Here is a 22,161-nt window from a genome sequence, read left to right on the forward strand (position 1 = left end):
GAGACACTTTAATTTTTTATGTGTATGGTTATTTTCTAGGCCCTTTGGATATACTTAATCGCTGAATACTCTAAATAAACTTTTGTTCTTAATTTGTGGTTGAGGAAATTGAGACACAACAGAGTTAATTTGTCTAATAGCAAAAACTAGTAAATGGCAGAGAGAGAATCATACCCAGAAAGACCACATTCTTAGTCACTTCTTTTTCTGAATATAGAAGGCAATATCAGGGCTGTATGTTCTTATTGAATATCATGTTTTTTTTTTTTTTTTTTACATTGGGAATTGAATCCAGGAGCACTTTACTATTGAGATACATCCCCAGCCTTTTAATTTTTTCATTTTGAGACAGAGTCTTGCTAAGTTGCTGAGTATCTTAGTAAATTACTGAGGCTGGCCTTGAACTTGCTATCCTTCTGCCTCAGCCTCATGAGTCACTGGAATTAACAGACATGCACCACCATGCTAAAGCCTACATCATGGGTTTTTGACAATGGTTTAGTGGGGAAAAGAATTATTTACATAAGCCCAATATATTTGGAATAATTTTTCTAATTTGTGTGTAATATAGCACACATTTATATATATATATATATAATATAGCGTATATATATATATATATATATATATATATATATAAAGGTTCATCATATGATGATGAACTTTTATTTATTTATTTTTATGTGGTGCTGAGAATTGAACTCAGTGCCTCACATATTCACATATGCTGGGCAAGTGAGCCACCACTGAGCAACAACCCCCACCCACACATTGCAATTTTAAAAAATTTTTTTTCCACATTGAAAGACATAAGTGATCTTTATAGATATTATAGATATATGACATAACCTCTGGTTTTACCTTACCACATTGTCCCTTACAAATCTTTCTCCACTTATGTCTTTAAAATTGGACTTGATAGAACATGAGACTTAACAATAAAATATGATTTTGGTGTTTCTTCAAATGAGATCTTTATATTTAATTGAATGACTGTTTTATTATGTTTTTCACTGGAGGTTTTCAGAATTTTATACTGTCACCCACATTAGAGGATAATGGGACTCATTTGTTGACTCTCTGCCTGTGAGATATCCCAATTGATACACAAATGCTGGACTCAGCATTTGTCCTTCCTCCAAACTTGGCTAGTCCTTGGAAGGCATGCTTTTGTGTGTGGACTTTCTGTAATTCATTTGCTCAGTGTATACTTTTCAATGGACATAGTTCAGTCTTTGTCAATTAGGGTTGTAGAGTATTTGCTGTCTGCATGGATTTTGCAAATTATCTGTGGCAAAGGATTATAGTGTAAACATCAGGTCAGAGGCCTTCAGAGGTAGATGGACTGGCATTATATTTCTAAGACGTTTAAATGAATTCATCCTTTACTACATTAAAGGATTCCTACAGGAAACTTGTATGTCAAAGTCTCTATGGTCTGAGGTGATTCTAAAGTTTAAAGTGTTGAATATTTCTTAATTTCAAAATTTAAGATTACTATGAATGGGAGTACATAATGTTTGTAACTCTGGCACTCATGGCTTTCTATCATGTATTATACAGTTTTCCCCCTGCTTTAGTTTTTAATTTATAAAATCCTTACAAGGAGTTGATGCGCACTTTTATATTTTTGTATGTCTCATAAAAGCTCAGAACGTTAACTCTCAATAAAAAATTTGGAGTTAATTCTTTGTCCCAGTCAAATAACTATAAATCTACTTTGTTCTATTTTTTCAATCTTGGGATCAGGATATAGAGGCATGGTCACCAAAATAGGCAATATGTCATTATGACATTGGTTAGTGTGATGTGACTAACCAATAATTGTCCATGAGGATAATAACCAAGCGATGTTACACAGAAATATCCATTGACACCTCAGTAGGACTACAAATAAGTAAAATGGAAGTTTATTATTTTTCATATAAAGGTAAATTTGGTTTGCATTGTGATACATATGTATTTAATCAATCAACAATAACTTAATGAGTTCTCCCCATGTTTCCATATTGTCAGCTCCATTAAATAGTGTTCGTGATAGAGAAATAAAATAATTTAAGGCCTCTGCTGTCTTCAAGGTGCATACAAATTACTTATAAGGTGACAATGGAAGTCTGGGCTGTGCTACTAACCAGCAACATCACAATGCATGTGTGCCTGTCGTCTTTTCTAGACCCCTACATCCTGCATGCTCCTGGTTTTTCTGTGTGTCACTGCCCCTTTCTGTTAGCTTTCTCTGTCTCTTCCTCTAACCTCAGACCTCTAAATGGTACAGTCCTGAGGGTTGCATCCTCAGCACCCAACTCTTTCTTGTCTATACTCCTTTCCTGGGTGTGTACCTTATTCAAATCCATTGCTTTAAATACTATTTATGTAAGATCTTTTTTTTCAAATTTTTATCAGTGGCCTGGATTTCTCCCCTAAGTTACAGATTTGTATATGGAATAACATGACATATCTCTCAGGATGTCTAATAACTTCATACTTGATAAGATGAAACAGAAGTATTGATTACCTTCCTTAAATCTAGTTTATATCCTCCCACCTCTGCCCATCTGTCCTTACCCTTAACCTTCCTCACCTCCATAAATGGCCTCAGCATTGTCTCAGTTGTTAGGTCAAAACCTAAGAGTCATCATCGAGAGAACATTTTTTCCCCTTACACTTCAATTTTGATTTGTTAGTTACTGCTGACAGCTCTAATCCCAAAGTACATTCAGAATTTTGCCACAGTTTACCATTTCCTTTGCTATAATCCTGGTACTCTGGACCTTTGTCTTCTCTCGCCTGGGCTATTGCCACAGCCTGCTAGTTTTCTGATCTCCAGTCATGACCACTGTGGATCTTCACATTCAGTGATCTTTCTAAAGTTTAAATCAGATCTTCTCATGCTGCTTCTTAAGAATTGACCTAACACACAACAACCAGAATAAAGTTCAATCTCTTTACTGAGGTAGAGAGAGCCTAGCTTCTGCATCCCTCTGGGCTTCATCTCCCTCGCTCTCCACTTGTTCACTCTAGTAGAGCCACCCTGGTCTCCTTTACAACCTCTATTAGACCCTTTTCACCTACTGTGTCTTTTGCATTTAGTGAACTTGCCCCTCATCTTCCCAAACATATACTGGAATGTGTCATCATTCCAATCTCAGCTGAAATGTCACTTCCTCAGACAGGCCTTCTCTGACATCCTTCAGTAAAGTTTCTGCCTTTCATTGGTCACATTAATTGAGTACTTTTTAAATTTTATTATCATCAACTTAGTACACAAAACTAAGTCATTTGCATTTTTGTGTTTACTTGCTTATTTTCTGTTTTCCCCAACTGAAATGTCAATTCCTTCAAGTCAAAGAATATGCAACCAATTTTCTCTAAAGATTATTTTAAAATTATTATAAGATTTTTAAATTATGTGTGCATCATAGGTCTAAAATCTATTTTATTCTTTTAAAACTGAATTGGTCTGAATAATGAGGATAGTAAAATGTTCAAGCTGTACTTTTTTTTCTAAAGACATTCGAATAAGTCACATCTCTGACCACGGGGACCCAAAGAAGTTTCTCCCATCCTGTGTGGATAATCTTAGAGTACCTATAAGGCGATCTGCAGCTAAGCATATATGGTTTTGCCTTGTTACTTAAGTGCTTTTGTGTGCATATCTACAACTCCATTTTTTTAATATCAGGAATTGAACCCAGAGGCACACAACCACTTAACCACAACCCAGTCCCTTATTAAAATATTTTATTTATTGCTACATTGCTTAGGTCCTTGCTAAATTGCTGAGGCTTGGTATGAACTCATGATCCTTCTGTCTTAGCCTCCTGAGCCACTGAAATTACAGGCATGTGCCAGGCTACAAGTGCAATTTCATTTGAACATTTCTGAAGCAAGACCCTCTGCTGGTCCCAGTCTTCTTTCTCTCACAGTACTAATGATAATGTTTGTTAAAATTCCCTGATTGTCAGCTTGTGCCAGACTTATTTATATTGATATGTATTAATTTAGCCCTTATTGCTACCCTGTTAATTAATATTATCCCTAATTATCAGGAGAGGCAATCAAGGTGCACAGTGTTGAAATAACATATCCAATTACATACAAATAGTAAGTAGTAGAGTTGGTATTTGAATTTGAGAGTCTATTTCCAAGTCTGTGCTGTTAAAAAATACATAATAATATCTCATATGGTATTTATAACAGACACTTGAAAGAGTGGAAAATATAGCATACACTAGACAAATATTCGAATAAATTTGGTGAATAAATAGGAAAGAAATACAAATGTGCAGCTTTGTGGAGTATAAAATTTTAAATAGCTCTTGATTCAAGATATGTCCTAGACTCTTAGATATAGTGAGCATGAGACATGGATTGTGCTTTCAAGGACTTTATGCTGGGGATGTAGGACACAAAATGAAGCATTTCACTTGTAAGGAAACATTAATCTATCAACTTCAATGAGAGACAGACAGAGAGGAAGGAATTTCTGAACAGCCAAACAAACAAACTTTGGAATCAAAGTTTGCACATCAAAGTTCAGGCTGTAATGGCTATTTACAAGAGTCAGTTAACCTCTGTCCCAGTGGGCTAGGACCTGTGTGATAAGATCTGAAGCAGCACAGAACTACTGCTTTAGTTTCTTCTCTCCATTTTGTCACCTCACTGAGATGCCCTCCATTAGGAGCTCACAGAGACTGTAGCAGCCCTTTCTAAAATTCCTCTACTTCTAGGAAGGTTAGGTGCAGTTTGGGAGTGGAAATAGAAAATCGTGAATATATATGGTTTTGAGGTAGGGAGAGACAGTCAGATTTTGTGAAGCTTGTTTAATAAATTGTTGCTCTTCATCACCTGTCTGATTTTGCCAGCAAATTAAGAAATGGGAATTTCTGTCATGCGGTATGCATTAGAGAAAAGGCACATAGGAATGACAGGCTGGGTAATAGTGCAGGACTTGGTGCCCCTAAGAGATATGTCCTGGGGGTGGGGGGAGACCAAGACAGGCCTTTGAGGTTAGGGTTAGGGTTATAGATTTTTCTTACTTTTCAACGTAGCCCAAAGCAATCAATCTCTCCACTCAGGACTCTCTCTCATTCACTCTGACTGCCTCATGCTTCTCCATTTCCCTGTAGTATTCAACTCCAGGCTCTTCATTCTTAGGTGCCCCTACTTCAAAGACAAAGCACTGTAGGAGTTACAGATGGATTTTGATTCTAAATGAACAAATGTAACTGTATCTATATCCATTCAATTCTGCTTCCCTTCAGTTTTGCTAGGTAAGCTGCTCCTCTGCTCAGCTTCATTTGTGCTTTTGAGCTTATCCTTTCATCCACACGATCTCTTCTATTTTCTATGTTTAATACCTGAATCTCAGTGGAACCCTTCTTTGGGATTTCTGTATGCTCTCAAGCAAAACCTTTCATTTGCCCTCAACTCTCAACACCTGCCCACTTCACATTCAAATTTTTGGGGAAAGTTATCTAAGCTGGTTTCTTATCTTTCATACTTCAGTCCTTTCTATATCCACTGCAGTCTGGATTTTGGTCTTATCATTCTAACCAAAGTAGCTGTATTAGGGATCTCAGTCACCTTCATGCAAAAGATGATTTTTCAATTCTCATCTGTAATCCTTGCTGGTAATATTTGTAATTCTTGAAGTATTCCTTCTCAAGCATTCTCTTCCCTGTGCTCCTTAGTATAACACTGCCTTGACCTACCACCCCTCCCCACTTCTGTGGGCCACCTATTCTTGATTCCTTGATTTTTCTCAAGACTCCATCATGGTGCTCTCCCTGTTTCACTTTCCTTTCTCTCTAGGCTATTTCAATCTTGCCCTTCTCAAACATTCACAAATAATGTTTCAATGTTAGGCTTACTTCTAGATCCTTATATCTATAATTTACTTACTTGACATCTCTTCTTAAAAAAATAAAAAATGCCGAAAACTCAGCATGTCCAATCCTACCAAAGATTTTTCTATAGGAAGACTGACACTTGCTAGACCATTTTGTTGTATTAAAATTATTGCATTATACAAGGCAAAAGGTCTAAATCGTCACACTTGGAGTTTTGCGCTGGGGACAATCAGGCTGCAGCCCTGGCCCACATCTCTGCTCTGCCCATCCTTGGTTCCCTCATGCATTGTGTGGAAACTTCACTTCTCCTTTCCCAGCTCCACCCTTGCCCCTGTGAATAGCTGCCTCCTGGCCACTCCTCAGGCCTGGTGGTAAACACGTCAGTGATATTCTTTGCTCACGTGGGATTTGTGCAGGTCAGAAGCCCTCTCAGGCTCTAGAAGAGACTCATGGCTATTTGGATAGGGAAACCCAGAATCAGTGTGCTCAATCATGGTCTAGAAGAGAAGGAAGGCAGACTTTGGTGCTCACATAGCCTTGGTTTTGAAACTTTTTGCTCCATGGGGCAGAATAGAGATGGAGAAGGTCATGAGAGGTCTTCTAAGCATTAGCTTTCAGAAAGAGGACTCTCTTGCTTAGGTGAAAAGCCAGTACTCCTCCTAAATCTCTCTAATACTTTTCCTTCTCTCCATTTCTCCACCATTGATGCAATTCAATATCTCATTGTCTGTTTCTAGGATTGTTGCATTAGTTTCCTGATTAGTCTTCCTATATATACTCTTGCCCTCTTTGAGTTCTTCCCCACATGGCAACCAGAATAACCTTTCTGAAGCACAAGTCAGATTATATCATTGAGCTAATAAATTCATTCCATGTCTTATCATGTATTTCGAATAAAAACCAGATACTTACTGTAGCTATGAGGACATACAAAGCCACCTCCTACTCTTGTTGCACTCACACTATACTCCCTCCAACTTGTTGTAGTGTCCTCAGTTTCTTTCATGCTGTTTTTTAAATTTTTTTTTTAATTTTAATTTTTTTCCCCACAAGTATTTGCACATGTCATTCCTTCTACCTGGAAAGCTACTTTTTTCCCTCTCATTATTCATATGCATTTAAAATATACTCAGCTCAGAATCACATCTCCACAATGGTCCTTTCAGATTCCCAGATGTATGCTATTGATAAAGAAAATGCTGGCCTGGCCTGTTGGGGCACACCTGTAATCCCAGTGGCTGGCGGGGGATGGGGAGGGTGCTGAGGCAAGAGGATTGCAAGTTCAAAGCCAGCCTCAGCAAAAGCAAGGCTCTAAGCAACTCACTGAGATGCTGTCTCTAAATAAAATACAAAGTAGTCCTGGGGATGTGACTCAGTGGTCAAATGCATCTGAGTTCATCCTTGTAACCCCTCCCCCCCAGAAAAAGAAAGAAAATACTGCTTGAATTAGGAAAACTGTTTCATCCTTAAATAGTCAAGTCATCTACAGACTTTCAGTCATATTAGATAATCTATATCCCCATGGAACTTTTGTAGTTTTCTATGAGGATATTATTTTGTGGTGGTGGTGGGTCTTACAATATTAAAATGACCACATCCTTTTACTTAGCTTTGCCTGGAAACCCAAATAATTACAAATTCTGTTTTTCTTTTCTGCTTGCTAGACTGATTTTCTTTCCTTCTTAACATTCTGTAGGAAGTTCCATCATGTTCTAAGTTGGAGCCGTTTGCTTTTTTTATTTGTTCTTTTTAGCTATACATGACAGTAGGATGTATTTAATCAAATTATACATACATAGGATATAACTTATTCTATTTAGGATACCAATATTGTGATTGTAAATGATGCAAATTTTCCCTGATCATGTATTCAAGTAAAAGGCTGGAAAAGTTATGACTGATTAATTCAACTGTCATTCCTTTTCTCTTCCCTCCTCTCATCCCTTTGTTTCCCTTTGTCTAATCCAGTGGATTTCTATTATTCCCCTCCTGAACCTTCCTTGTTTTCAGTTAGTATCCATAAATCAGAGAGAACATTTGGCCTTTATTTTTGGGGGGATTGGTTTATTTCACTTAGCATGATAGTCTCCAATTGCATCCATTTACTGGTAAGTGTCAGTATTTCATTCAACAGCTTGGCTATTGTGTTGTTGAGCTGCTACAAACATTGATGTGGCTGAGTCACTGTAGTATGTTGTTTTTAAGTCCTTTCAGTAAAGACTAAGGAGTGGATAACTGGGTCTAATGGTGGTTCCATTCCAAATTTTCTAAGGAATCTCCACATTGTTTTCCATAGTGGTTGCACCAAATTTCAGTCCCATCAACAATGTATGACTATGTCTTTTCCCCCACATCTTTGCCAACATTTATTGTTACTTGCATTCTTTATAATTGCCATTCTGACTGGAGTGAGATGGAATCTCAGTAGTTTTAATTTGCATTTCTTTAATTGTTAGAGATGTTGTAATTTTTTTCATGTGTTTATTGACCATTCATATTTATTCTTCTGTGAAGTATTTGTTTAGTTCCTTCACACATTTGTTAATTGGGTTATTTATTCCTCTGGTGTTAAGTTTTTTGAGTTCTTTGAATATCTTGGAAATTCATGCCTTACTTATCTGAGAGGTACTGGTGGTAAAGATTTTCTCACATTCTGTAGAATCTCTGTTCACATTTTTGATTCTTCCTTTGCTGAGAAGAAGATTTTTAGTTTGATACCATCCCATTTATTGAGTCTTGATTTCAGTTCTTGTGCTTTGGTCTTGTTGAGGAATTCAGTTGCCAAACTGACATGTTGGAGAGTTGGGATTACTTTTCCTTCTAGAAGTGCAGAGTCTCTGGTCTAATGCCTAGGTCCTTGATCCATAGTTGAATTTTGTGCAGTGAGAGATACAGGGGTTCATTTTCATTCTATTACATATGGATTTCCAGCACCATTTGTAGAAGTGTCCATCTTTTCTCCAATGTATATTTATGGCACCTTCGTCTAGGATGAGGTAATTGTATTTATGTGGGTGTATTTCTGTGTCTTCTATTCTGTTCCATTGGTCTGCATGTCTGTTTTGGTGCTAATACCATACCATTTTTGTTATTATAACTCTGTAGTATACTTTGAAGTGTGGTATTGGGATGTCTCCTGCATCACTTTTCCCAGTAAGGATTGCTTTGGCTATTCTGGGTCTTTTATTTTTCCAAATGAATTTCATGATTGCTTTTTCTATTTCTGTAAAGAGCATATCTGGGATCTTTATAGGAATTACATTAAATCTGTATAAGCACTTTTGGTAGTATGGCCATTTTGATAATATTATTTTTGCCTATCCAGGAACATGGGAGATCTTTCCAATCTGAAGTCTTTTTCAATTTCTTTCTTTAGTGTCCTGTAGTTTTCATTATAGAGGTCTTTCACCTCTTTTGTTAGTTGATTCCAAAATGTTTTATTTTCTTTGAGGCTATTATGAATGAGAGAGTTTTTCTAATTCCTCTTTCAGCTGATATATCCTTGGTGTATAGAAATGCCATTATTTAATTGGTGTTAATTTTATATCCTGCTACTTTGCTGAATTTGTTTATGAGTTCTAGAAGCTTTCTAGTGATATTTTTTTGGGTTTTCTAAATGCAGAATCATGTTGTCAGTAAACAGGGATAGTTTGAGCTCTTGTTTTCCTATTCCTATCCTTTTACTTTCTTTGTTTTGTCTGATTGCTCTGGCTAGGGTTTGGAGAACTATGTTGAATAGGAATGGTGAAAGAGGGCATTCCTGTCTTGTTACAGTGTTGGAGAGGGAATGCTTTCATTTTTTTCTCCATTTAGAATGATATTGGTTTTGGGTTTAGCATATATAAGTTTCACAATGTTGAGGTATGTTCTTACTATCCCTAGCTTTTCTAGTGTTTTGAGCATGAATGGATGGATGCTAAATTTTGTCAAATGCTTTTTCTGCATCTATTGAGATAATCATGTGATTCTTGTTTTTAAGTTTATTGATGTGTTGAACTGCTTTTATTGATTTCTCTGTGTGGAACCAATCTTGCATCCCTGGAATGAACCCCACTTGATCATGGTGCACTATGTTTTTAAGTTGTTTTTGTATGCAATTTGCCAATATTTTATTGAGAATTTTTGTATCAGTGTTCTTCAGGGATATTTCTGATGTTTTCTTTCCTTGATGTGTCTTTGTCTGGCTTTTGTATCAATGTGATATTAGCTTCATAGAATGAGTTTAAAAGGGTTCCCTCCTTTTCTATTTCATGGAATAATTTGAGAATCATTGATGTAAGTCCTCATTTAAAGGTCCTGTAGAACTCAGCTGAGAACCATCTGATCCTGGGATTTTCTTTGTTGGTAGCCTTCAAATGGCATCTTCAACTTGATTGCTTAAAATTTCTAAGTCCATTCTATTTTAATGGAATATAGATTTTCAAAGTAGCTTCTGATTATCATCTCTATTTTGGTCATGTCATGGTGATATTTCATTTCTCATCATGAATTTTGTTTATTTGGGTTTTTCTCTTTTTATTTGTTATATTGGCTAAGAGTTTAGCAATGTTGTTTATCTTTTCAAAGAACAAACTTTTTGTTTCTTTGATTTTTTTGAATTTTTAGTTTGTTTCACTTTAATTAAATTTGGCTCTTATTTTTATTGTTTTCTGTCTTCTACTGCTTTTGGTGCTGGTTTGTTCCTCTTTTTCTAGGGCTTTGTGTTGTGATGTTAAGTTATTTATTTGGTGATTTTCTTCTCTTTTAATGAATAAGCTCAATGCACTGAAATTTCCTCTTAGAACTACCTTCATAGTGTCCCATGGATTTTGATATGTTGTGTTGCTATTCTCATTTAATGCTAAGTATTTTTAAAATTTCATCCCTGATTTCCTCAGCTATCCATTATTCATTCAATAGTGTATTATTTCATCTCCATGAGTTTGAGTAGCTTCTATTTTAAATTTTATCATTAATTTCTAATTTTATTCCATTATGATCTGATAGAATGCAAGGTATTATCTCTGTTTTTTTGTATTTTCTAAGAGTTGCTTTGTGGACTCAGATGTGGTCTATTTTAGAGAATGTTTCATGTGCTGCTGAAAAGAAAGTGTAATGAGTGTTGATGGATAAAATAATATATACATGTCTGCTAAGTCTAAATTAATAAATATATTAATTTAGTATATATATATATACTGTATGCCTTCTTTCTTTAGTTTTTGGTTTGAAGATCCATCCATTGGTGAGAGAGGCATGTCAAAGTCATCCAGTATTATTGTGTTGTGATCTATTTGATTCTTGAAATTATGAAGGGTTTTGTTTTATGTACATAGATATTCCATTGGTTTGGGGCATAAATGTTTAAGATTGTTATGTCTTGTTGAAGTACAGTTTCCTTAGGCAGTATGAAATAGCTTTCTTTATCCCTTCTGATTAATTTTGACTTGAAGTCCACTTTATCAGATATAAGAATAGAAACTCCCTGCTTGGTTGTTATGTCCATATGAATGATACATTTTTGCTATACTATAACCTTCAGTTTGTGGATATCTTTGCCTATGAGGGGAATCTCTTGGAAACATCATATTCTTGATTCTCCTTGTCTTGTTTTTTAATCTAATCTGCCAGTCTTAGGTTTTTTTGAATAATGAGTTTAGGCCATATACATTCAAAATTATTATTAAGAAATTATTCTCATTGCCTGTCATTTTGAATTCTTTCTGGTTTTTAATTTGAAGTAGCTTCTTTTCTGATTGTATATACTTCCAGTGTAGTTTCCCCTTTGCTGGATCTCATTTTTATTTTTTATTTCTTCTTCATGAAATATTTAGTTGAGAATCTTTTATAGTGTAGGCTTTTTGATTGTGAATTTGCTTATCATGAAAGGTTTTTATTTCTTTGTTAAATCTGAAGCTTAGTTTTGCAGCCTGTAGTATTTTGGCAGGCATTTGTTTTCTTTTAGTGTTTGGTATGTATTATTCCAAACCTCCTGCTTTAAGGGTCTGAATTGACAATTCAGCTGAGACCCAAATTGGTTTCCCTCAAAATGTTGCTTGATTTCTTTCTCTTTGTCAGCCTTTAGAATTCTACCCTTAATTTGTATGTTAGTCATCCTCATAATAATGTGCCTTGGTGTGGGTCTGTTGACACTGTGTATATTTGGGGTCCTGTATGCTTCTTATATTTGATAGTCCAGTTCATTCTTAGAGTTTTGGAAATTTTCAGACATTATTTCATTGAAAAGATTGTGCATTCCTTTGGATTATATCTCTGAGCATTTGTCTATTCTGATAAATCTTAACTTTGGTGTTATTATTATTATTATTTTGCATGCCCATTTTATTTTCAAGATTATATATTTTGTCTTCACTGTCTGAGCCTATGTCTTCTAGTTGGTCTAGTCTGCTGGTGATACTTTCTAATGAATTTTTTAATTTGATTTATTGATTCTTTCATTTCCTCAATTCTTGTTTGTTTCAGAATCTCTATTTCTTTATCCACATATTATTTTGTTACCTATAATTCCTCCCTTACATCAGCCTTCACCTCACATATCAATTTAACTCTGAATTCCTTCTCTGACATTTCCTCCACTGTGGTGTTGATGGGTTCTGTTTTTAATGTATTTTGTTTATTTTAGGCAATTGGTTCCGTTGCTATTTCATGTTATTTTAATGTCTAGCCATCTAACAGTTGATTTTGAGGCAGTAGAGTTTCTACCTTGTAGACATAAGAGTGTCCCTGAAGGTTTCCAGTATTTCACAGTTTAGGTGGAGATAGATAATAACAACAACTTATCCAGACAATTACAGGATTAAACCAAGTGCCTCTTATAATGAAATCTACAATGCCAATTGTTACAATACTGAGAAATGATATGATTAGTTATTGCCCATGGTGAAATCAGTAAGTTTACATAAGGGTTTACATTGTCTTGTGATATCCAGTGAAATAATAGAAGTGATATAGGATATGATGATTATGAAGGAGGAAGAGCAAAAATATAGGTAAAAAATTAAATAATGAGTGAAAGAGAGAACACTAGAGGTTGGCTGTTAGTGGAGGAAAAGGAAGAAAGAGAGTAAAAGGAAATTGATAAATGAGAGAAAATTAAAATAAAATAAAAAATAGAATTAAAAAAAAACTAAAAGAAAGAAAAAATAAAATATACAAAATAGAAATAACAGTTTACAAAAACAAAATTGATAGATTCTAATCAAGCATGTTAGTCTTTGAAATATTGATCCATGAAAAAGAATTGCATTCCAATAAAATGGTAGAAAGGAAAAGAAAAATGAATATATGAGTAAGTAAATGTATCCAGTTAAAGATAGAGTTATTTAAGAGGAAAAGAAAGTGATATGGGGCAGAAGAAAATGCTTTTAAGATTCAAGAGGTGAATAGGGTCTATGAAGAGGCTACAGGAAGTATTATTAACAGGTGAGAACAAACAAACAAACAAAATAAGTAAAGAAAAAAATAGACATAATAGAGTTAAATGTAACATAAGAGAAAGAGCAGTACAGTTTGGCTGTTAAAAAGAGAGAAGTATAAATAAAGGAAAATAGAGTTGTGAAGGAGTCAATAGGAAGTCAATCCAACATATACTAATTCATGACCTAATCTTACCAAATAAAAAATAATAATAATAAAACTGAAAAATAAGAAACTTAAAAAAAAGTGTGAATAATTTTTTTAAAAAGCTACCTTAAGGAAATGCTAAAGGCTAAAAACACAACAGAAGCAAATATGTATATGTATAAACTCATACATGTTCTTCATTTGTTAATCAGTATACACTCAAAAAGAAATCAAAACGTACCAAAAGCAAAAACAAATTAGCAGAATAGTCAATTAAAGGTTTGTTTGCTTTTTTTCTTTTGTTTTGTTTTTTCCAGGATACTCTTTTTGTTTTTTGAATTTCAAGAGTTGGAGGGAGGATTTGAGGACTGAACTCAGCCACTCAGCGCCATTCAGTTTCTCCCATCTGCAGGTCTTTCTCCCAATGGATTCAATAAAGTGGAGGAGGGGAGCACAGACTTTCTCTGGCCTCTCTTTTAATGCCTCATCTTTAATGCCCCCAGGCAATATGATTTCCACGCCAGAGACTCCTGATTTCTAGACTCACTTTAGATCTTGCAGTTTGGGCTGCTGGATTCCCGTGATATGATGGTTTTAGCTTGGATTTCCAGGATCCAAGCACCAGGGTTGAGTTCATGCCGCTTTCACATGGAGATGTTTAAGTCTATGAACCCTGTGCAGGGCTGGCTCACCATACCTTTTGCTTACCAGTTTATTTGGCCAAATAGCCTCTGGGTCTGCCCAGGGTGATCTGCCCCTCTGATTCTAGGGTTCCCCACACCAAGATATTTCAGGACTTTTAGATCTTTTCAAGCCTTGTATTTTTCTGTTTTCTTTTTCCCCCCACCCAACTCTCACCTGGAGCTCAGCTCCAATTCAGTTCCTTAGCCTTGTCTGGTGTTCACCAACTTTTCCAAGGTTTAAGGCTTTCTCTCCCATGTTGAGTATAAGCACAGTGGCTTTTTCTCCCCCCTTTTTTTCCACTTCTTGGAGATGTAGTTTCCTTGCTATTTGAGTCTTGGAGTTGTGAGATCTGCCTCTTCCCATTAATCTGCCATCTTTCCAGTTTGCTTTAATCTTTAATCAAACATATAGAAATTGCACATCTTGATCCTCCTTACCTCCCTCAGTACTCTGCTGACTCATTCCATTTCTGCAGGCAAAATTCTTTCACAAGTAAAAATGAACTCATGAACAATTTGAAATTCAACAGTCTCTTTAATTGCATATGTAGCTGAAGGGGTTAGAGCCCACAGCTCTGATTTATGGACAAGATTGCCTTTCTCCAAGTCCTAACTTGTATTCTACATGTATAGTAACTTATAATGTTGCACTATAATTATCTTCCAATGTTTGTTGAACTGTGTGCTCCTTGAAGTCGGGGAATGTGCCTTATTAATCTTTTGTATCCTCAGAGTCTAATAAGGCTTGGCATATAGGGGACACTCAATAAATTTTAAACCTGAATAAGAGACACCACTGAAAGTATGGAACGTTATTTAGTGCCTTCTGCCCTGTCAACAAGAACACTTTGGTTCTTAAATAAATAGTTACCTAACCGTTTACTTCACATTTCTCAATTATTTACTCTGTAGATAGATTCAGTTCAGTGTCAGTTTCTAGCTGCAGACTTGAACATGTAGATTTCTATATATATCTCCATGCTATATGAGTCAAATTGTGTTAAATTATCTTTAAGGCAATAATCTAAACAAAGTGTTTGCTGTGATGCCAGGGCATTGTTTGCTTCAGATACCATCATTCCTGATGTGCTCCCACCCTGCCCCAATATTCTATATAGCTGCAAAAAGAAGTTTGGACTAATCAATACCACCACTTGCTTTTAAGGCATTAAATGCAGAAAGGCTAACATATAATTTTAATGCATGAAAACATAAATTGTGCAAATAAAAGTTGAAATTACATTGAAATAGTAATTATATGTATTTAAACTACTTATTGAAGCTGTTAATGCTAAATATACTTGCCATGTCACAACTATAAATCAGAAGCATTTTGAAAGGACATTACCATTATCAACATCCCATGTTACTGAAATTAGTTCTTTATTCTATTTGAATATGTTCTTGTCACAGTGTATTAAGTGGGCTATTTTTAGAAAATACCTTCAAACCCACATACATTATTCTAATAAGAGAAATTTTTCTATTCAATGTCTATATAATTAAAAACTAATTTGAATAATTTAAAACTTATACAACCTATAATCATATTTAAAAATCACTTTAAAACATTTACATTAAGTAGTTTTACTATAATTAAGCTAGAGCAGAAAATAGACCAATTATTTATTTGATCTATTTTTTTAAAAAAATATTCTTAGTTGTATATGGACACCTTTATTTTATTTATTTTTACGTGGTGCTCAGGATCAAACCCAGTGCCTCACACATGTAGGCAAGCACTCTACCACTGAGCTATAATCCCAGTCCTAGATCTATTTTTTAAATGTTTCAAGTTTTTTTTTTTAGATCAGATAATTTATTTTTCAATGTTATCCCATATGGAGCTACTTGAAAAGATACAAGAATTCCAGGACTTAAATTCCCAGCTTCAGCCAGGGAGCATGTTGGGAATGATTTAGCTAAAACCACTGGAAGATCACAAAACACTGACAATTTGTTAAACTTTAGAAGATACTCAGGAGAAAAAATTTTTTACCCTGTAGTGAAAACATTCTGAATCTGATCCACTAAAATTTAAGGAATGGAACATTCTAGCTATACAAACAGTACAAATTATGAAAGTTTACTTTTGTAACTTTAAACTTCTTTTAGTTAGTAAGTCTCTTGATTTGTATTTGGAAAAAATATGGAATGTGAATAAACTCTCAACAGTGCATTCATTTCTGCTTGATTTCTGTCAGCTATCATTATGAGTGGAGTCACTAATATTAAATTGTTTCTATGTTTATATATTCTGTTTGCTGTTAATTTTTGAAAAAATTGATATGCACAGATTAGAGGCATTATCTATATTTTTCTTTCAGAAAAGTTTGATAAAAAAGTATGGGAAACTCTCATTTTATTAATACTGTTTAGAAAGTTTGCATATTTCCTTTCTTAAAAATGTTATAATGCCTGCAAAGCAACTGTTTAGTTTAGGAATGGACAAGCTCTCCAACTTGAGCCCCAATTTCCCAACTTGTTACATTTTTCCCCACCATTTAGGACCTTGTCTCATTTAATAAACCCATCACATGGGAAGCATGGAATCATGAAGTATTCAAGGTAGAAGGATCCTTAGGGATAATTTGATCCAACTTGATCCATATAACATAGAGATATACATAAATCTACCTGTACAAGCCTGAAACTAGAAATTATACTGAACTGAATGAAACCACAGAGTAAAATAATCAAGAAATTTAAAGTAAATGGTTAGTAAATCTGAGTGGAAATAGACAAAAATTCCAGAGGCTCAATCTAAACTAAGAAAAGGGCAAAAACAAACAAACAAAAAACCAGGAACCCTTCACCAAGGGAGTTTTGGGGGAAAGTAAGAGAAAGGACAAGCCAAAGATGATAATTGTGTGTGTGTGTGTGTGTGTGTGTTTGTATATGTTTATAAATACCTACCTAGACAATAGTGCTTTATTGAAAATGTTAGTTTAAATAAATATAAAATTGTTGTGTAAAATGAGTGTTTCAAAATACAATTCTATAGGTATAAATTATCTTTTAGTAAAAGAGCAACTATGAGCAAAATTATGTATTTAGATTTGGGTATCAAAACAGCAAGGATTAAGAAGTATGGCTATGTAAGCCCTCCCACCCTTCATAACCATTATTAGGGGGCAGTTGATACAGTTTTACTTGAACATACATAGAGTTTTCATTGATCACTTGAATATTTGATTTTCTTTTTTCTTTTTATTTTTTATGAGAAAAGTTAATAAATACCAAAATAACTGTAGTAATTGACTCTGCACAAATGTACTCTGAAGTCACGTAACACTTTGCTTGGTCAGAACTTGACACACTGAGTGTAAACATACAGTCTTTGACTATTCACAATTACGTAACAGTGAAGGGGCAAAGTTAGAATGGCAGATTATTTTCTGTAGTACATTTTTGTAACTAATATTTCTTGATCAACATTGACTTCATTTTATATTTTTCTGGTCAAAAGAGCAGCAAAAACAAGAACTGCTTTCTTATTCTTGAATGAAGCATTTTTTTCCATTTCAAAATGATAGCACTGACCCAGCACTTGCCTCCTCTTAATGAGTTGTCTCCTTTTTGTAGGCCCTCTCTGTGGTCAGGTTTCCTAACATTAGTATAAATGATTACAAAAAAAAAAAAAAAGAAAGAAAAGTGACCCTTGAAATGTGTCACAGGGAGATAGAGGAAGAAAGGACAGGAAAGGGGAAGGACAAGACCATAGTACACAGAAAACAGACCAGGAGCAGCTTTGACTGCTGTTGATAGCTTAGGCTACAGATTTGAAATTTTTTCATTCTGCATCTACACAAAGAAAATTGTACTACACAAAAGGAGAAAATGACAGGGGCTGAAAATAGAGGAGACAGTCTGCACTGTCATTTAAAAGTGATCATTGCTATTTTCCTCCTAACAGAAAAATTATTCCAAAAGGGAACAGTTAGAGAAAATCCAAGACAGAGAAAACTGGTAGGGATCTGGGCTTCAATATCTGGAGGCTTGGAAGCAGGAACCTGATCAGTGACAAGACTAGGTTCAGGGGGCATGCCTACCAATGGACCTCAATTTTCCATTGCTGAGGTGGATCTTGTACACCTGCAGATACAGAAAAGGCATTAAAGTGCAGTATGAAATACAAAAAAAAAAAAAAAAGATGCTTTCTAAAGAGATAAATTGCCAATTTTTCTTAAAAAATTATTTTCTAATTTAGTTGAGTAAAAATAGTTTGCAGACATAATTGCAGTATGAAAACTGGAGCTCAGAGCTGCTTTGGTTTTCTCCATAGCACAGTAATAGCAGTATTACTGGAGAACACTAAATAAATTGGCTTGTGGTATATACTCTGCACAGTGGTATGAGAATCTGGAGATTTCTTAAAATTTATGCCTCAAAGTGTGTTTTAAAAAGCTATTTAAATGTAGACATTTACCTCAGATAATTTTATTTTATTTCACTAACAAATGTGCATATGTATATATGAAGTAATGGTATTGTTCTAGCAGCAAAACTGGTTTTGGATGTTGTATATAAACATAAAATTGAGGAAGTTAATTATCTCCACATGGTGTAACTTAATAAGTAAAAAATTTTTGTACCAAATCAGCAGGGCTTTTTTTTCTTAATATCTGTTTTAGTTGTAGATAGACACAATAACTTTATTTTATTTATTTATTTTTATGTGGTGCTAAGGATCTAACCCAGTGCCTTACACATGCTAGGTAAGCGCTCTACCACTGAGCTACAACCCTAGCCCTAAAACAGGTTTTTATATCACCAGATATATTTCTCACAGGAGCATTGTGGGTAAGTCTGAATGTTCTAGATGTAAATTAAGAATGCTTCTAAATGTAATTATTAGACCAGTTATATCAAAGAAATTCAACATGAACTATACATTCTGACTGATTCTTGGAAATCATTTCTAACATCGGTGATTAGTTAAGGAAGAAGACAATGAAAGAGCACTTTCCAAAATATAAAATGTAACATAGCAGTAAAATACAAATGTTAAAAGCACTTTATAGGGAGGGGGAACCCACCACATCTAAAGCTAAAAAAGAAAGAAAGAAAGAAAGAAAAAAAGAAAGAAAGAAAATTAAATTAAAGACAGAGGAAAATGTGGATGGGCACCTGTCCAACAATCTCATGAAAACTCAGAGCTCTAGCACTCATTTAGGGTGTTTTCTTCTTTCTTTCTTAGTGTGTGGTATCCCAGGTCCCCACCTGGCCATCCCTGCCCTGCATCCTTTCAATCACCTTTTTGTGGTAGCAGAGCTCAGCTTCATTTCCAGCAATATGTGGTTTTTATTCAGGCTGTAGTTCTCCACTTTGCTGCCTCCTCTTTTGAGCCTCACAGAATGGAGGTTTTAATGGTGAAGGCCCTGGCTCACTCACTGGAGATCCAGGATGTGGGTGATGCAAATTGTTCTCAGCTCCAGAAAGATGTGTTCTGAGTTCTCCACCTCCACAGTACCCATGGGTGGAGGTGGCCTCTGATTTTCTTGCCCTTGGTTTCTATCAACTGATTGGATCCAACCACAGAGGGCGGGAAACTGACTTTAAGTCTAATCTTCTCCTTAAAATCTATATCTTAATCTGACTCTTCATCAGGTGAGTGATGGATCTTGGTGCTATGTTCTTCAATTCATCCAGCAACCTGTTTTATTTTTTCAACTGCTCCAGTTCCTTTAGAGTGAGAGTGGGAGCTATTGCAATGACTGGCACACCTTATTGTGCACTGTCTTCATAAATGTCACTTCTAAGGGCTTAACTTTCCAAATGGTGAAATAAGACAAAAGCCTCAGTAGTCTAGGTTATGAATGATGTGCTGTTGACTCAAGCCCCTCTTGTCATGCAGGTACCCTTTACACTCTCATCAATGTAGGAGATAATCTTCTTAAAATAATTTCTGCTATTGATGGCATCACCATAGCTGGGTGTGTTCACTAGTGTAAGGCAAATCCTGAGTCCCTCCTGACCTCCTTTCAATCTCAAAAGTTGAAACTGCAATTTGGACAGTTCTTTCAATTTTCTGTGCACCCTCAGGCATGATTCTTTCTGGGCAGAGATCTGTAAGAAATAGGTTGTTGATAAGAGTTGATTTCCTAGACTTGAACACCATTATTGTGAACTGCACATTTTTTTTTCACTCATTTTCCATGACTTGATTGGGAATATTGCAAATCTAGTGCAGCCATTTCTGGATATATAAGTTGAGCTAGTTGTTACTTAGACACCTTTCATAATGTTTCCTCTCTTAGTGGATCAGTTAAAGAAGAGGTGAATATTGACTACACCATGGGCTTGCCCCTGTATCTTGATTTTTGTGATGTAAACTTTTCTCTTTCTCATCCCTAAAAACACCTTCAGCAAATTCTATATTTCTCATTAATCCAAGTGGATATTTTGGAGACATTTTAGGGTTTATGGGAGTAATATTGGAAAAATGATATTTGGATTATAATTTTTAGTTGCATTGGAAAAGCCTGTATAAGTTTATACATTTTGAGCAACTGTCTTAATTTTTATTAGGAGATATATCTCCTTTAGTGAATATGAAATTAAAATTCTTATGTTTCCCTAAGTTACTCTGATTCTTTAATCTTTTACTCTTCTACTATTATGTATTTTTAGAAAATAATTCAGGCCATTCATGATAGGTAGGGTCTGCATATGTACATTGTATCTTGAATGAATGCTAGGAAAAGATTTTCCTTTCCCCTGTGTTCTCTCTAAATAAATCCAAATTTCCTGGTTTTTGGAATGACTATAAGCTCAGTGGTTGTTTTAGAAATTCCCTTAAAATACCAAGGATATTACTAGGTATTGTTGTCATGTTTCATGTCTCTGTTTCACTTTATTTCCAAGAGGAAATCCATGATTAGTAATCTCTCCCAGAGGGATATGGCATAATCCTGGGCCAAGCAGATTTCCATGTTGGGAGCAAGCCTGGTTTGAATGACTCTGTGAAAAGCTTGAGGAATCCCAGGGTGGGTGGAAGGTATAAGTTTAAGGTTATGATTGAGGTGGTAAGGAAGTGAGACTAGTCTAATGAGATATGTCATGTTCTTTCAACCAGTGCCTTTTCTACCTTGTTAAAATGAATGAAAAACAAAGGACAAAAGGAATAAAGGCTCAGGTTTATTTCCAGTTATATTTGCTTTTCAATTGGGATATTTTTTTCTCTTCTCAGTGATTAACACACAATTATACTTTCCAAATAAAGTAGTTTTCTAACTACTCTCTATTTTTAACCTCTCCAATAAACAGAAGAAAACATTTAAAAATTATTGAAGCTATTTTTTTTCTATTTAGGTGGAATTTAGACTCTCTAAACCATATTTAAAATTTTTAGTTTAAATGTTTGCATTTACCTTCATGCCAAAGTTCTCTGATGATTTACTAAATATAAAGTTTAAAAATTTGAAGAATAGGATATTTATAAATAACCAACAATGATGGGGCTTTATTACTCCTAGTACAAATGTATATGCAGAATTCACACCAGGATTTTCAGAGAAAAAGGCAGGAATTCTTACTTTGAGAATCTACAAAACACAAATGTTCAGAATTTTCTTATTAACTAAGATGAAATTTATGCATGGAGATAATGTTAAGAATTATTTATTTTAATTTCTCAATTATCAAATAATCATTAATAAGGATACATGCATGCAAACCACCATATTGGTACTGTTAAGGAAAGATTATTTCAGGTATTATCATTTTATATTTTAAAGATATTGAATCTTTATTAAATATAGAAAAATCCATTCAAAGTTCCTACTCTATCATAATGAATCATTTTTAAAGGTTTTTGATATTTATCATTGTATTGCATAATAACTTATTACAATATCAAGTAGATAGATATTATTCTTTTTGTTTGTTAAATTAAAAAAATGCATAAGTATATATGTGAGTGACAAATGCATGAATTTGTGAATTAGTAATATGAATATATTCAGTGATGTGATTGCATGCCTGCTTATATATCTGGGCTCACATGAGGAAAAGGCTAGGTTTGGCCACTGACTTCAAATAATTATCACCCATTCCTTGGA

The 22,161-nt window shown here is 34.7% G+C and overlaps 1 pseudogene; it reads right to left on the reverse strand.

Annotated features, from left to right (window-relative positions):
* Window positions 1–19,294: 19,294 nt before the first annotated feature.
* Window positions 19,295–21,477, reverse strand: LOC124082272 (septin-2-like; annotated as a pseudogene).
* Window positions 21,478–22,161: the final 684 nt, after the last annotated feature.

Source organism: Marmota monax, unplaced genomic scaffold (assembly GCF_021218885.2).
Source record: "Marmota monax isolate L192 unplaced genomic scaffold, Marmota_monax_Labrador192_F-V1.1 WCK01_AAM20220418_F8-fsc00132, whole genome shotgun sequence".
Taxonomy (NCBI): Eukaryota; Metazoa; Chordata; class Mammalia; order Rodentia; family Sciuridae; genus Marmota; species Marmota monax.